The sequence below is a fragment of the Centruroides sculpturatus genome, unplaced genomic scaffold, assembly GCF_000671375.1.
Source record: "Centruroides sculpturatus isolate CEXI.00-Female unplaced genomic scaffold, Cexi_2.0 scaffold1592, whole genome shotgun sequence".
NCBI lineage: Eukaryota > Metazoa > Arthropoda > Arachnida > Scorpiones > Buthidae > Centruroides > Centruroides sculpturatus.
This window is the reverse complement of record NW_019385884.1, coordinates 144,832-162,587: the sequence shown is the minus strand read 5'-3', so window position 1 is coordinate 162,587 and position 17,756 is coordinate 144,832. Positions and strand designations below refer to the sequence as shown.

Sequence of the window (17,756 nt, the reverse complement as noted above, 5' to 3'; positions counted from 1 at the left end):
TGGCATGATTTGCATAAAACTATGGCTTGGGAATCACAAATTTGCATAACGTTACGGCTGGTGATGGCTAATTGGTCGGCCGGGAATCACACCACATGACATTTCCATAGTGCTACGGTTCAGTAAGTACTAATTGGTCATCGAGCCTGATGTCAACACTATAAAAAAGTTAAGTTGAAGCGAGAGTGGGAAGTAGGCCCACCAGTGGCCAAGCAATCTTTGTCCCCGCACTTGAGTAGACTAGACCCTGAACACTGAGACGTTCGGTCGTGGGTTCGTGCCGCGATCGGACAGGCTGGCTGCTTGGAGTTTTCTGGGTTTTCTCCTTGCCAATAATGACTAAATAGGAGGCCAGTTCCCCATAAAAGTCCTCCCAGAAGGCATTCTTGCCCCGCACGTGCGTTTAGGCTGTTCAGATATTGCTGGCTAGTCGGTCGCATAGCGATCAATAAATATGTCATTCAGAGAAAGAGCCTAAATTGAGCTATACTTTCCATATAAAACTGAAAACAAAGAAAGAGGGTGGGAAGTCCACTCCAGCATGGGAACTTCATAAGTTCAGTTGTTTTATTTAAGTTCAGTTCGACACGACTGGATATACGTCACTCTTGTCTAAGTTCGACTTGGGAATTTTTTTGTTCAGTTATAAATATGAATTCTTCTTCATGGAAAAAATAAGACATTCCCTGAAAATAAGACCTAGCACATCTTTCAGAGCAAAAATTAATATAAGACACTGTCTTATTTTCAAGAAAACACGGTAAAAATTATGATGTTTTGCATGGGAATATCTCCAATTCTTAAACTGTGTTAGAGCAAAACTGTGTTATAGGAGGGATACCTGTATAACAAAACATTAAGTTTGTAAATAATTATGCAGTAGAGAAAAATAAATGAATGTAAATTCTGAATATTCAGGATATCCGTTTTCTATTTTTCAGTAAAATGACAATTTTATCAGGAAGATAATTCTATAAAGTTTTCAGATTTAATAAGCATATTTTTTATAATCTAATTAATACTTACCAATTTCTACAATATTATATGCACAAGAACTAGAGGCTAATATGATATGAATTGTAGGAAATTCTACAATACTCTTTCCTCTTAAGTTCACTTCAAGAGTTTGAGATTTATCAAGTTCATAATACCTGAAAATTTAAAAATGTGTATAATTATATATAAATTTTTTATATAGTTTTTTATTTTAATAAGTGTAATTATAAAAAAATGTCTTCATAAAAATGATAAATAAATTAATAGTAATTTAATTTGTGCATTAAATAAATTGTTGCAAGAATTTGTTGGATTATTTTTGGCATAGAATTAAGCTTAGATATATTTAACTTAAAAATTCAATTAGGGTTTATTATATTAATAGAAAAGCCGTTGTGTGCATGCGCATGCTTGAATTCCTGCAATTTTTGTCCAATCCAAATGAAATTTTGGTTATATTTATTTTGTTCTGACAAAGTATAAGCTATTTATTTTGCAGAAATATTGGTTATAGAATTAACATTTTATCAATTTCAGATTGGTGATTGCACTTATGTTGCAGTGCAGTGCAGTCATCAGTGAAAAATGTCTAGGGAGTGCATAAGAATAAAACTGGTTGAGTAAATTCTAGATCTAAAAGAATAAGAACAATCATAAAGTCTGACTTGAGAAACATTGAGTAAGAATGGCTTTATCAAGAGCTGCAGAAACAGCACCACAACATCAAGCTCGACTTGAAGCTCTTCTCAATTCTTCAATCTCTACTTTCTCATAAAAAATATTTTGTTATGCTTGACACGAGAATTTCTAGTGTTTATATAATATGTGTAAATTAAAAAAATAGAAATTGTATTTTATTGTACATAAAAACTGTGATTGGAATTGCCATTACAATCACACTGAAACAGCTATAGCCTCCTATATGCTTTAAGCTCTAGCAATATTCTGTAAATTATAAGTTGGTGTATTTTTGTCATTTTTAGGAATTTTGTTCATCAATATAGGAATTTATTTTTAAAGATCACCAAATTTTTCTGCTTAAAATGTGAGAAAATCTAGATATTTAAATTTCTAAAAAAAATTACCTTTTTTCATTTTCCTTATAATACAATGCTTTTATTCCATTATGCCCCACTGCTTGATACATTATTAACTGACGTTTTATTTCGTCTGAAAAATCACCTGAAGGATATTCAGGATTTAAATATTTTTCCAAGGCAGTATTTATAACTGTAGTTTCTGGAATTCTGAAAATTTTAAAACTATATGAGATGTACTGTAAAAAATTAAAGATATATGTAATTCTCTAACATTGCAATATATGTATATATCTAATCATACACAAAATACTGATGACAAATTTTGTAATTTTTATTAAAATTTATCATCAAAAAATACAGCAAAGCTCACTTATGTGACAATTTAAAATGTCAAATGTTAATTTAAACATCTTTTACAGTATTTGGTATTATAGCAGAATTTAACTATTTAAGAACAGTATTATGTTCAAATGCAATATATTCTGAGTTTTTTTAAGGAAACTCTCAAACACCTCTGTACTGGTTCCAGCAGGTACATTTCCATAAATCAAATGCTATTATTTTTGAGTAATACACTATTTCTATACACTATTTCAAAAACACTATTTTTATACAAATTTATATATCTTAAAATTAATCATAGAAATTAAGTCAGAGTTTCTTTAGTCATTCATCATATGGAGGAGATGACTCTGAAAGTTTTGCAATACAAGAATACTTTTATTAAAGTATTCTTGTATTGCAAAACTTTCAGAACAAACAAGAATACTATAAAGTATTCTTGTATTGCACAACTTGCTTAAAACAATATTTTTTATGTTCAAAGTAATCTCCTCTGGCTAAAGTACACTTATATAACTTAGTTTCTCCTACCAAAGATCAAAAGCACAATGCCTCTCATTTTCTGGAATTCTATCAAAATACTATGTTATGGAAGCTTTAATTTCATTCTCTGTGTTAAATTTTCAACTCCTCAAATGTTTTTGAAATTTAAAAAAATAGTCAGAAATCACACAATGCCAAATCTTGTTAATATGGTGGATGTTCAATGATTCTGATATATTAGTTTGAAGGAAATCAACAGTCTTCTTGGTGTGTGTGATGAAGGATTAGCATGATGCAAAATCAGACTTCAAATTTTCAGTAACTTCAGAATTCTAAGACGACAAACTGTAGTATACCAATTACCTGTTACTGTTTGTTGTTCATCAAGCTTAATTGCTTTTACCAGACCAGTGCTAGGGAAAAAATAGCAAACATGACTTTTTTTTTTTTTATTGCTTTCTGCCTTTTCACAGTTGATGGAATTGGATCATCTTTATAGATCCACTTTCTTAACATGTGAGACAGTCATAAAATGGTATGAATGTCTCATCATCTGTGACAATTTTGGAAATAATCTGGTGTCCACCTTGGTTCAACATCTCCAGAGTTTTCTTAGAAATTCTGACATGCCCTGACTTTTGGAAATATGTCTACTGATGAGATATCCATTGATATATTACTTTTTTTTAACTATAACTCCTTAATCAGAATGTCTGCAACTGCAGAGGCTCCAATCTGTAGTCTCTCCTGTATCATTTCATTGGTACATCTTTAATCTTCTATAATCATAGATTGGACAGAAGTCACATTTTTAGGAGTCACTGCTGTTTATGGACATTCTTCACAGTTCATTGTGGAAGAAAGTACGATCCCTCTGAAATTTTTTGTACCACCTAAATACAATAGTAAAGGATGGAGCATCATCCCCAAAAGCCAATTTCAATCATTTATAACAGTCTTTGTCATTCAGTCCAACACAAAAATCATAGTAATAATAGAACTTTCAAATCAAATCAAAAATCATAGTAATAATAGAACTTTCTAGAAAAGCACTTCATGATTTTCTAGAAAATCATGAAGTGCTTTTCTAGAAAGTTCTATTATTACTGTACTATTTGAAAGAGAGATCTGTCTCATTTAGATTAAGGGAGATTGATGAAAGTTATTTATGCATAGTGTGTCATATAAAGTATATTATTAAAAAAAATAAACACTTTAATTCATCATGAATGGTTTTCTTGTATTGCAAAACTTTCAGAGTAACCCTAGTATTACCTGAGAAATTTTGTTCTTATTTCAGTAAAATATCTATCAATAAGTTTTAATACTGAATGAATAAATATTATATTTAGAAATACAACTATTATATTATCAATAAATACAAAAATATTATTAAAATCTACTGAAAACTTAATCCAATTTAATTATTTGCATAAATTAAAAAGTGCATAAGGTAATTAGATTTGGATAATATAAATTAATATCTGCTGTGTGTGTAAAACAACAAAAAAAAATCTAATACAAAAATGCAGCTGTTATCAAAATGTATCACTAACTCGTATAAGGCCATCTCTTATTTTATTAAAGTTAAACACTTGTTCTTTTGACTTATTAATTAACAAATAGAACAACTTATGAAATTTATATCCATCAGTGTTTTGAATGTTGGTATAATAAATTTATATTTCTGTTTTTAATTTTATATAAAACTATTATTTTTCACAGATGATTTACTTACGTATCATTATATATGACATTGGCATCAGAAAACACCCAATTAACTTTCCAAAAAATTAAATTTTCCCTGAAAAACATAAAAAATTATAACATTTCATTATTATAGTCAAAATAAAAATTTTAAGTATCGAATGAACAGCTGGCTTCTTTTATTGGACTATTTAAAGCCAATCTATTAAGGAATTTGGCTAAAGGTAGGCAATTAGGTCACCATCTTTTGTTAAATTTAATTTAAAATATTCTGGAAGTAAAGATCAGCCTAGAGTGGGACCTGAAAATTGAAACTTATACTTTATCATGCAAATGATTTGCTAATTATGCTACCTGACCTTCATCCAATCTTCACTTCCAGACTAATTAATTAAATCAGCCTGGTGTGGGACCTCAAATTAATCATTTCTACCAGAATATCCTAAATTAGGTCACTATCTTTGGTTAAATTTATTAAATAATTTCAATAGAGGTAGGCAATTAATTTATTAGCCTTAAATAGCCCAATAAAAAATCTGGCTGTTTATTTGATATACAATCAACCCAATAATTTAAAAGTATTATTAAAATTTTAAAATACTTCTTACTGAACAGAATAATAAGAACTGTTTGATATCCTTCTAGTGAAAAGAGGAGGCTGGATTCTGAGTGTAGTTCCCCGCTTTCGAGCTTGTTTTCTTAAATTTTGAAGTTTCTGCATGCAATAAAATTTTATAAATAATCAATTATTTATATTTTCAATTATTAGAATTCTATCTTGGTAACAAGATACATCATGTTTTTTAATAATACAGGAAATGTCTGATTTATTATGTATTTTCAATAATTTGCATATTAATTACATAAATCTTCCAATTTTATAACTTGATNTATAGAGAAAACGACCGCTTTGGTCTACATTTAAATGCTAATGGCTTGAGGTACTCCTCTTTTAATTAACCCTGCTTCGCATATGCTTTGCAGGTAGTTATGATTACATAGTCACGGTCGTAGCCGCAATACATTAATACCCGACAATACTATTTTTATTTACATTAATTATATTGTTTTGTTGAGTAAAGTATTTGATATCATTAGTTTGACAATGATATACGAGAGACATTTTTATAGTTCTGTTTTTATAACAAGTTTTTATAAATTCATTGAAATAATATATGTTAACATTATTTATACGGCTACTTTTCCTAATAGGCCAATTTCCTAATAGGCATTTTCCTAATAGGCCTTTTCCTAATAGGCCCTTGTTTATTACAAACTAATTTTAGTTCGTTTAATATTTTTTCATATTGCATACAGTCAAATAAGATGTGTGTGGGGGTTTCACTTATCCCACAAATCTTACAGTTTTCATCATCTCGATGATTAAATCTATAATAATTAGTATAAGTGAGTTATACTAATCATACTTTTATATTATTATATTTATATTTTTGAAGTCAAACAATATGCTGAATTAAAAATTTTTCAGAATTAAACTCTTCCATCTTCTGATCTAAATACAAAATTGAAACTGATTGAAACTTTCAAAAGTATAAACAAAATTTATTGATGATTACATGATACAATCAAATATTACTCAAGCAATGCCATATTTGTTATTTTCTTAATGTTCTTTGAAATTTAAAGTTTAGACATATTCTTTGAATTTCAAAAATGAAAATAGCTCAAGTAATTGATAAACAAAAATACACATTATATATACTTTTATTTAAATTTTTTAATCAAAATGCAAAACATATAAAACAAAATTAACCTACCACTTAATAAATCCATATCTGAAAAGTTTTTCATTTGAACGAAAGCAGTTTTATCTCTTATTCCATTGCAACTATATTCTTTTTTATGAGCATTGACACACTGAACAGAACATGAAAGAAAATGGCATCGAGGACAGCAATACTTGGAAGGAGCATTGCATTGATTACATCTAAATAACAAAAAAAAAAATATATATGAAATAAAGCTTTTAAATCAAAATTTTAAAGCAGTGTTTCCCAATGTGGGGCCCACACCCCACAAGGGGACAATTGGATTGTTAAGGGAGGCAATTCAAAAGTGGACTCGTTTAAGTTAGAAAGTGGACTCGTTTAAGAGTTTAAGTTAACCATATAGCCACTGTATATGTTAGGGGGGCATAAGAATTTTAGAAAGGCTTAGGTGGGGCATAGCACAAAAAAGGTTGGGAAACACTGTTTTAAAGGATCAATTATAAAACTAATTCCTTATGTAAATCTAAGTTTAATGGCATACAGCAGGTTCTCAATCCAGAGCACAGAAAAAGGAAAAACTGAGCAATAAAAATGAGCACTTAAATACTCACATTATTGTGCATTATATAATTATACATTCATAATTAATTCACTGACAAACTGATAATCAAACATAAACTTCTACCCATTTTTACTTTCCAGGCTGTTATATATAACAGAGGGAAAGTATGCCAATGGCAATTAATCAAATAATAATCCCCCCAAGATTTTTGGTTTTTGGACTTGTGGCCTTGAAATGTTGAGAAATGCAAAAAATTTGAGGATTTTTTCCATATGTATGGATATTAATGTGTGGGGGGCACTATTTTGTTCATCCTCTTTGAAGCTTAATAATTCCTGTGCTTTTTGTCAAAAATTTCTGAAATTTTGCAGGGAGATTTGTGTATTGGAGATTGATGCTATTAAATTTTGGTGGTTAAAGGTCAAGGGGGTGGGGAGATAGAGGGGGTCACTTTTTGATAATAATTTTTGTAACTGACAATCAATAAGACGGATAAGCTTATATAATACAGATAATAAGATATAAGATATATAAGACGGATCCTTAGCAAGATTAGCAATATTCGGTTCAAAATTTGTAAGTTTCAGTCTTTTCATCGACCCCCAATAATGTTATATCGACCCCTGGGGGTAGATTTAGACCACTTTGGCGACCCCTGCTTTACACAATCCAAATATTCACAGCATGGAAATATCATATATGTACTGTACAGTATTAAGTGTTTTAAAAAATTCCTAAAATTTAGAGGATGATTACGTAACTACATTTATAAATTTACCCTGTAATTTGTGTAAAATCAAACTCGTAGTTTCACTGAATTATAAAATTTTTAACAACCACAAGTTTGACAAGGGAGGGAAAAAGAAGATATCCCTGGTTGGGATACTCTTATGGTTAAATCTACCTAGGTAGTCCCAATGGCGGAGCTTCGGTTAGGTTAGGTTAACTATATTTTTAGTAAACGTTTCCTTTTTTTTCTTTTGTTCAAGAACTACCGTGAATAAATAACTAGTGACGTTATACATTCGGCGGCTCCCCTACGGGAGGAGTCACGAACAGTCGGAAACGCGGCCATTGGGACTACTTAGATAGACTTTGACCGTTTCAGCAATTAAATTTAGAGTCTGATAAAAGAAATGAATGTATAAAACTCACCTACTTCTGAGTGCCATGTTTTTACACGTGTTCCAGAAATGATCCAAACCTCGCGTTTTTTTTATGCAGCAAACATATGGTAATTAACAGTGTTGCCAATCTGAAATTTTAATTTCGATGAAAAATTGATACAATATTTTTTAAAATTTTATGAATTCAAATTTATAAATAATTTCTGTAAAATTACTTTAAATATTTCCTAGAAGTTTATAATTAATTATCCCGTGTCAATTTTTTATTAAACTATTTCCATCCCTCGGGCACTAAAAGGCTGTTTTTCCTTACGCCTACGAAAGGTTTGGCATGGGAGAGATCTGAAAGTGAGTGGTTAGGTCCAATATGTGCGGATCGACCCACTAAGAAAATATCTGAGCTGATCAGTCTATAGAGAAAACGACCGCTTTGGTCTACATTTAAATGCTAATGGCTTGAGGTACTCCTCTTTTAATTAACCCTGCTTCGCATATGCTTTGCAGGTAGTTATGATTACATAGTCACGGTCGTAGCCGCAATACATTAATACCCGACAATACTATTTTTATTTACATTAATTATATTGTTTTGTTGAGTAAAGTATTTGATATCATTAGTTTGACAATGATATACGAGAGACATTTTTATAGTTCTGTTTTTATAACAAGTTTTTATAAATTCATTGAAATAATATATGTTAACATTATTTATACGGCTACTTTTCCTAATAGGCCAATTTCCTAATAGGCATTTTCCTAATAGGCCTTTTCCTAATAGGCCCTTGTTTATTACAAACTAATTTTAGTTCGTTTAATATTTTTTCATATTGCATACAGTCAAATAAGATGTGTGTGGGGGTTTCACTTATCCCACAAATCTTACAGTTTTCATCATCTCGATGATTAAATCTATAATGATATTTATATATGTTAACTCTTTGGTCTATATATATATATATATATATATATATTTAACTCTTTACGCGTCCACTCTGTGAGCACTAAGGTCTTTTAAGCAAGCCCATTATAGGTTAGGCCAAGCCCACAATGGGGCGGCCGGGTGGTGAGGGACGAGACCTGATATATCCGGACGGACCTGAACAATTCCTGTTGGAGTTTTTTCGGCACGCCCGGATTCGATCTCGGGTTCCTCAGAGCGCTAGACTGCCACATTTGAACCGCTTTTCCATCCAGCCGTCGAATATTTTTAATCTATTAGGCACTGATCACTTCAAATGAAGTTAATTTTGCTTTTGTTTTTAATTCTTTTAATTGTCGACTTTACATAGGTGTCGCGAAATACAGCGCCGATAACATAACATTTCATACGTATATTATTAAATTACGAAAAGCGTAATAACCTAAAATGATAAAAAAGTAGGAATGCCGCAAGAAAAATACTACCAATTTGAAATGCCACTGTTAGAAAAAGGTCGAAAAACGTTGCCTTAACTGCTTCGGTCGTGCAACCATCGAAAAATGCCCCTATAAACTTTTTAATATTTCGTAGCAACTTTTACAAGTGTTTACACAACTGTTTCCGGGTTTTTGCCTCTTCAGATAACGATACACCATAATTGCATTAATTTAATATTTTTGAGAAATTGTAATAAAATATATATATAAACATAAATTACATTCTCGTGAGTTTTTAAAACTTTCAAATCTGTGGGCACCACGAGTGCCTCTTTTAGCAAGCCCATTGGTTCGGCAGGCCCTCAATGGGGTAGACGGATAGTGAGGGACGGGGCCCGATATATCAGGATGGACCATCTCCGAAAAAATTCCTGAGGACATTTCGACCCGTCCGGATTCGCTTCCGGGTCCCCCAGAGCTATACTGCCACCTGGCCGTCGTATTCATTTTATTTTACGTATCATATCTGAATAATTTGTCAGTTGCTCTACACGACAACCAGTTTTAAAAAAGAAATGCTCGATGTTCGAATTTTAAAAGAAATTAGAAGACTGTAAATCGAACGCCGTTAATTAGTATATAGTATTAAATCTATACTAATACTAGCTGTTACCCGCGACTTCGCCCGCGGAAGTTTCGCAAGCAAACCCCATTCAGTATTTCAACAACCATAGTAATTGTTATATAACATCTAGCACTGAGAATGATGAGAATTGCCGAGAATCAAACGAAATGTTTTCAATTTGATCAATTTTCTGGAACGTTTACAATCGTTCTATAATCGAACCAATATGCAATAACAAATTCGAATTTAAAACGGTTCGAACATTTGGTTAAAAAATCGAAATATATAAAAATATTTATAACAATGTCTGAAATGTTATCAATTTAATACACCTAAGTACTTAATGTGGACTAAATGTTGAAAACAAAAAATCGCGTTTAAAATAGTACAGTAGAAGCCGTTCTTTAGGTTAAGCCTTAATGCTCTCCCTCTCCTCCGTTGGGGAATTTCGAAAAATCTTTTCTTAGTGTGCGTTTTCATGACGTACCCTAACTGTGTACCAAATTTCACCTCTTTAGGTTCAGCAGTTTGCTCTGGGCGATGATGAATCAGTGACTCAGTCAGGATAAGTAATTTTATATACAGTAAAACCTGTCTATGGCGACCACCCACTGTTCCTTCAGAAAGTGGTCTTTTAGACAGGTGGTCGTCCAATACAGACGGTGCTGTAATACCGTATTTCCGTACTGTACGTATTTTGCGCACTTTTCAGCCATTTCTACTAAACAAAACTCGAGATGAGTAAAAATAAGCGAATTTTTTCAACGATAGGGCTATACAATATTGATATTGTATTTTATTCTTATCGGATAACTCAATTTACAGGAATTTGTAGTGATTTTATAAGACATATTTAATACCAATATTTTAAAGATTAATACAACCCTCGCATTTTCTCGATTATAATGCACACTTTCTTTTTTCGACTTAATTAATTCGACTTGGTTGTTTTCGTTCGCTCCACAGTTACGTGTATTACGGCATCGATATACAAGCGCGTCGTATCTCTACATCACTTTGGTTTTGGTATTCGTTAGTTTAATCTTATTTTAACTTTAAAAATACCGTATTTTTTAATATTTAATATTTTCTGAAGTACAATAAGAAAAATTATTAATTGACAATAAAACGATTTTATTATTTTTTCTCATTATACGATTTCATTACATTCTGCGATTGTCATTGCGGAATCAAAAAAGAGAGGTTGCCCGTAGAACTGATTTTTGCATAAATGCATTTATTGTTTTTTGAATATTTTGCGTGCGAAAATTACTTGGATATTATTTTTCTAAAAATTTTGTGGGAATAAGGTAGGTTGATACAGAAACTATTTATCGCACATGTACTGTACTGTATATGAGCTTCAAAAGAAATAAATTAATTAATTAAATTTTATCAAACGATGAGATCAGTCAATCAATTGTATCGTGTACAATATTTTATACCCCCAAGGAAAATATTGTAGGTCTACGGTAAAATAAATTTCATTTTTCCACAGTTAATTTCGCCGCTAATTTCTGTTGTGATAACTTTAATACGATCTTCTAACGACAGCACTTTGCATTTCTTTCGTTTTTCGGACAATTTCGAACAAACTGAAATGAATTTCCTTTGTTGCTTGACTAATCCATTAACACATGCACCTAGGGTGCGTTTAATTAATAGCGGTCGCTCTGCGTCTCCGCTACTACGGGAGTGCGCTGTTGTTTGTAGGCATTTAGGAACGACGGTGAAAGAAAGAAAGATGGCGGCGCCTGCATTATCGATAGTATCGTGATGGAGGAATGTATAATTCTAAAATATGAGCTTTTAAAGGCAAAAGAGGGGTCCCAATTGTAAAATTTAACCATAAAATGGATTATTTATTGAAAGAGCATTCAAAATAGCCACGAAAAAAATTAGAATGCCTGCTACCATCCGAAAAAAATTCGAAAAGACACTTACATCACCACGTGCACTAACTTGCGCTTTCACAACTTCTAAATTTTCATTCATAAAACCACATAATGGACCCCGAAACGAAACTATCTGAGCCATGGAGGACGCCATATCATCCATGGCTCATGGCGCCATGGCGGTTGCTTTCCACTGTAAACTACTGCTACAAGCAGCCGTTTTTGCCGTTCGACCGGAATTTAGGAACGCGTTCTGCAGGAATTTTTAAACGGAAGTCGCCCGCGCGGAGTTAGGCGGAGGAATAAAACAACGCACCCCTAATTTCAACGGTGGGAAAAAGTGCCCGAGGTAGGTTCGAACGAGAGTTTAGACTAATTCATTATATTAGGAGGGGGAAACGTTGTTGAACAATAGTTTAGACCAGATATACGCGCAGCGCACTAGCGTGGTCGGTGCGATACGCAGTGCACGTGTCCAAACTAGTAGTATATAAAGTTGACAAGGGTAACGCATGCTCATAAGTTCGCTTTATTCGAACTCTTAGTCTTAATGTTCGAATTTATATTTATGAATGATTCGAGAAGATCCAACTTATTTTTCGAATTTAGTAAACTAGAAAAAGAACCCAGAAGGGGTTACGAAAACGTTTGCTATTTATCACTTACAAGTTAGTGGTACTTTTTTTTTACTCCTTCCGCCCTGTGGGCACTAGGAGGGCCTTTTAAAGCAGGTCCATTATGGGCCTGCTTTAAGAGCCCTCCATCATATCCGAACCAGGCCCACAATGGGGCTGACTGGGTGGTGAGGGACGGGACCCATCATATCCGAACGGACCATCCCCCGAAAAATTCCTGGGGATTCTTTGACCCGCCCGGATTCAATCGCGGGTCCCCCAGAGCGGTAGGTTGCCACCTTGACCGCTCGGCCATCCGGCCGCACTTACAAGTTAGTGGTACTACGCACTGGTTAGTGGTTGCTGTGAATCTTAATTATCGTTATCCCAGTGTGGTAAGCAGATATCTAAAAATTTTCTAATTAGTCTCGGAAGAGGGGGACCTAATTCTTGCACTCGGTGAAAACGGGTAAGATGGCTATAATCTAATAATCTTAATCTTTGCTATCGTTTTTGTTCGAGCAACACCGGGCTCATCTGTTAGTACAGTAATAAATACAAAATTAAAAACTGTGTTAACAATAGCCAAATTGTTCAGACAGAAATATAAAAGGTAAAGATACAATATTCCCGAAAAGAGTTTTCTGGTTTCTTTTCGTGCCCCTCTATATATTTATCGGTGGAAAATTCTGACAAGAAAGAAGAATAATATGGTTCGTTCACAGGTATTTGCGAACTTTGTAATACTGTTGATTCATTTCAAATTATTCTATAAACGTATATAAATAAGTTAAAATATGTTTCAGGAGGTCAAAAGACCCGTAAAATGGCAATGGGAGTAAGCGGAAATGACAACGGCTGCTTCTCTAGGATAAAAAATTTCCTCGAAAAATATTAGAAAACAAAAGAACGTAAAGAAAAGCCTTTTATGAAAATTTGCCAGCAAATAAAATCAAGTTTCAAACGTATTGTGATGGGGGCTTTGCAGATAAATTTTATCAATCTTCACGTTTATCGGAAATATGTTGAAAAGTATCGCCTGTGTCATCGCTGAATTCCACCGACAGTGGCCAAGCGGTCTTCGTGCCTTGAACACTTGGAGTTCGGTCGTGGGTTCACGCCTCTCTCGGACGGGCTAGCCATGTGGAGTTTTTCGGGTTTTCTTTACGTCTGTGCCTAAATAGAAGCCAGTTTCCCTTAAAAAGACCTCTCGGAAGGCATCCTCTCTAGGCAGATCGCTCAAGTGTTGCGTTTCTATAACTTAACAAACAAACAAGCATTGCATATCCTTTCAAGAAACTGAAATGCTGGATATGCGGATGTCCCGACAAACAAGACTTGCAAGCCCCACCTGAGGACTACCTCAGTTACGAGAAAGATGACGTAATTAGTCCGAATTTATTGCCAGAAAGAAAAAAAAATCAAACAAAGTAAAATCCGCATGTGAATGTAATCTCAAAGAAGCTGTCGAGATTTCGGTCAGATATTTTTAGAAATTTTCAAACTTTGCTGGCGATATTATAAAGGGAAGAGTTTCACATTTTACCGTAAAGAAATCATAAAAAGAAAAAAGAAAACTATAAAACCATCCAAAATTCTCCTGTTTTATAAATTTATCTTATCGTAAACATTAATTTTTAAGAATATGGATAATAATAAGAACATTGAAAATGGCTACAAGTAACTGAAGACCTGCAATAGCTTTCTCAAGATATTTTCTTGCAATTTTGTGCTCCTTCTATTCTCTAAAATCATTATATTAATTCTAAAATAAAATAATATTTGTTAATCCTACAGTCATAATTTTATATTTAATTTTTAAAAAAATAAATATTACTTTAAACATTTGTGTAAAATGTCGTCACGTATGGAAAAAATTTGAAAGCAATTTTTTAGAAGATAAATTTTATTTGAGGCAAAATATGAGATAGTGACTTTATTCCTTCAAAATATTAAAAGTTATTTAAAAATCAGAAACGAACAATGTTTACATTAATAAATTTCGCATTTTATCTCTATAAATCATTATCTTGTATCTTGGACATCTTACTGCCACTGTTATATCTTTGCATCTCTCTACGTTAGAAACTTCTTGATGGCGACTCCAAGTTGGACGCTAAATGATATCTAGTGATAGATTAAAGCGTACTTGCTTGTCAAATATATGGTACGTGGGGATTGTTATTTTAAAGGGAGGGGATTTGGAAGAAAAGGGGTTCGAGAATAAGATCATGGCATCCGTATAGTTGTTCACAGAAAGTTGCATCATCGAAGGTATGCAGGCTATTACCACATAGGGTCGCTTAACCTTTAAAGTCTGGAAATCTGGTAGGCCTATACCGATGATATGTTAGAAGTTCATAAGTGTTCCAGTGATGATTCAGAGATTTTTTCAAATATTATTGCAAAAAACACTTGGAAATCATGATGATGTTGCATCAAGTGATGCATCAGATGATGTGAAACCAGTACTGTATTAATGGAACAGAAAGAACCAAATTATCAGTCTTGTCCTCGTGCATATTACAGAACTTGAACGTTATGCATTTGCACGCTGTCAACTTGATGCTATGAAGAAGGTGTTTGAAATTAGCGGAGAAATAGAAAAGTCCACACTGACACATCTTCACCAATCCCCCGTAACAAAATCCTTTGAAAAAAATCACATGTTTACGGTAAAAATGAATATCTTTAAGTACTGTATGTCTCCATTGATTGTGTTATCATAGCATATTATTTTTCGAGATGTTAATTTGATCTTAAATAATGTATTCAGTTGCAACATATCAGTATGTTTTTATGGAAAGTCATGTTGACATAATTAATATTACGTATGTGTAGATAAGCCATTACAACACAAGCTGCTTTAATGCTTTAATGATACTTTATTGAACTATTTTCGTTTATAGAACTATTTTCGTTTATAGAATAATTTTAACATAATACTGTGCATGTAGACTAACATGCACAGTATTATGTTAGCATGAATTTCCGGTGATTAAATTTTGTGATATCAAGTAAACAGTACTGAAAAGACAATGCCTTTCAGTACTATTTATTTTATGAACATTCCAGCGTGGTGAAAAAATGTTCTCTTTTGTAAATTTTTTGATAACATTAAAAATTGATACTTTTTTCATTAAATTTAGCAAAACATGGGTGCAGTAAATGTGGTATGCGTGTAGGTATGACACGTCTGCAGAAACACTCCCCTCTCTAACTTGGACACTTTGGATCCTCCATCTATCATCACAGGTGTCCAACTTATTGAGATTTTACTGTATCGGATTCATTTTGTTTAAAAACTTATTGCCATAACTTCGAAATTGTTTTTAGAATCTTCCAACTAATACACACACATCTGTAGAATTTTCCCCTCCGGGAAAATATTTTGGAAATGTCAACCGTCAGTGCACTTCAAGCTTTAGTGCCTTTACCTTAATTGTAGTTTTTCCAAGCCACTTTTTACGAAACTGTAGAGTGAAGTTATGAAGTCAGCAAAATGATCTGTTTCAGATTATATCCACGCTAGGGAAAGCTTTGAGTAGCATAGATATGCCGTCAAATTGACATCTGCACGCTAGATGCTACTCGCAACAACTTAAATCCGTCTTCAGGTGCGAGTTATCATTAATCCGGCACTGGTTATAACTTTATCATCTATACCAGGGGTGAACAACCTTTTTAATTAACGGGCCAATTTAAATTTTAAAGGCCGCAAATAAAGTAACACTTATTAATAATTTACAAAACTTTATTTATAATAAACATTAGAATAAAAAAATATAAAATTTAAAAAAAGTAAATATTTCATATACAAATTTTAATGCAAATTATAAAAACAAACAAGAAAAGAACAGAAAAACGAATTTACTTGAAATTTTTAATGAGAAATTTGGCACTGTTTTTTCGATACAAGCTGATCAATATCAGCCGGAATTGATGAGGTAGCTACACGTACGCAGCTTTCTAATCGTGCATCACTCAGTCTTGATCGGTGGTCATTTTTCATTAATTTCATGGTTGAAAACAATTGTTCGCAAACATACGTACTTCCGAACAGAGACATCATTTGCTTTGCATTTTTCGTCAAAAACGGAAATTTCTCAGGGTTAACATAAGATTTATAAAAATTTTCGATGTTTACTGAGAAAAATACATTTTTTAAATCGGTATTATTCTGCATGTCAATAACTTCCATTTAAAAGTCTTCGGGAACTGTATCCACATCGATATTAAATGGCGAGGTAAACATTTTCATGGAAACCGCTGTCTTCTCAGATTTGAACATTTGGAATCATAATTGAAATTCGTTGATTAAAATGTCTATATATTGTGCGTATTTTTGAGAAGTAGTAACGTTTTCTTTTTCTAAATGTGGAAAGTGAGACACATCATTCTGCAAAAGATGCTGTTTCCACAATTTTAATTTGCGCTCAAAGCCCTAAATTTTATCATACAAATTGTGAATAAACTGTCCTTTGCCTTGAAGTCCCACATTAAGATCATTGAGATGCTGAGTTATGTCGATAAGAAACCCAAAATCGCTCATCCATTCTTTATTACCAAAATGAGGAAAGCCTATCCCTTCATATCCAAGAACAATTGTATTTCGCTTTTTAAGTTGTATACTCTTTTTAGCATTGTACCTCTACTAAGCCAACGTACTTCGGTATTAAAAACCACGTCGCCATATTCAGTTTCTAAATCTTTCAGGAATTCTTTAAATTCACGGTAATTTAACGCGCGCATCTTTATAAAATTGATTAGTTTAATTATTGGTACTGTGACATTTGGCAAACTCAATCTTTTCGCGCACAAATTTTCTTGGTGAATTATGCAGTGGTTAACGAATATTTTCCTTCCTGTGACCTTCTTAATGTCTTGAAATAGCATTCCCGATACTCCTACCTCCATGCTTGACATTGCTCGTGCTCCATTTGTCGATATACCAATAATCTTTTCCAATGAAATTGAAAAATTTTCCAACACAGACTTTAGTTCATCGTACAGGTCTTTGCCGGTTGTAGTCCCTTGCATTGGAATCAGTAAACAGAATTCTTCGGTAATATTAAATTTGGTGTCAATACCACGTGAAAATATAGCCAGTTGTGCTGTATCGCTAATATCGCAACTCTCATCAAGTGCCAAAGAACAGTATTCGAATTTTGCAATGCGTTCACGAAGCGTTGTTGCTATGTTCTCGGACAAGTCTTCAATTCTCCTTGCAATGGTGAATCTTGATAAACTAATGTTTGAAATAATATTTATTTTATCAG

The 17,756-nt window shown here is 32.7% G+C and overlaps 1 long non-coding RNA gene across 1 annotated transcript; it reads left to right on the top strand.

Moving 5' to 3' along the window:
* Nucleotides 1-12,489: 12,489 nt before the first annotated feature.
* Nucleotides 12,490-13,584, top strand: LOC111612392. Its single transcript, XR_002754597.1, has 3 exons — nt 12,490-12,531; nt 13,076-13,202; nt 13,284-13,584. It is a non-coding gene; the product is annotated as an uncharacterized LOC111612392 (long non-coding RNA).
* Nucleotides 13,585-17,756: the final 4,172 nt, after the last annotated feature.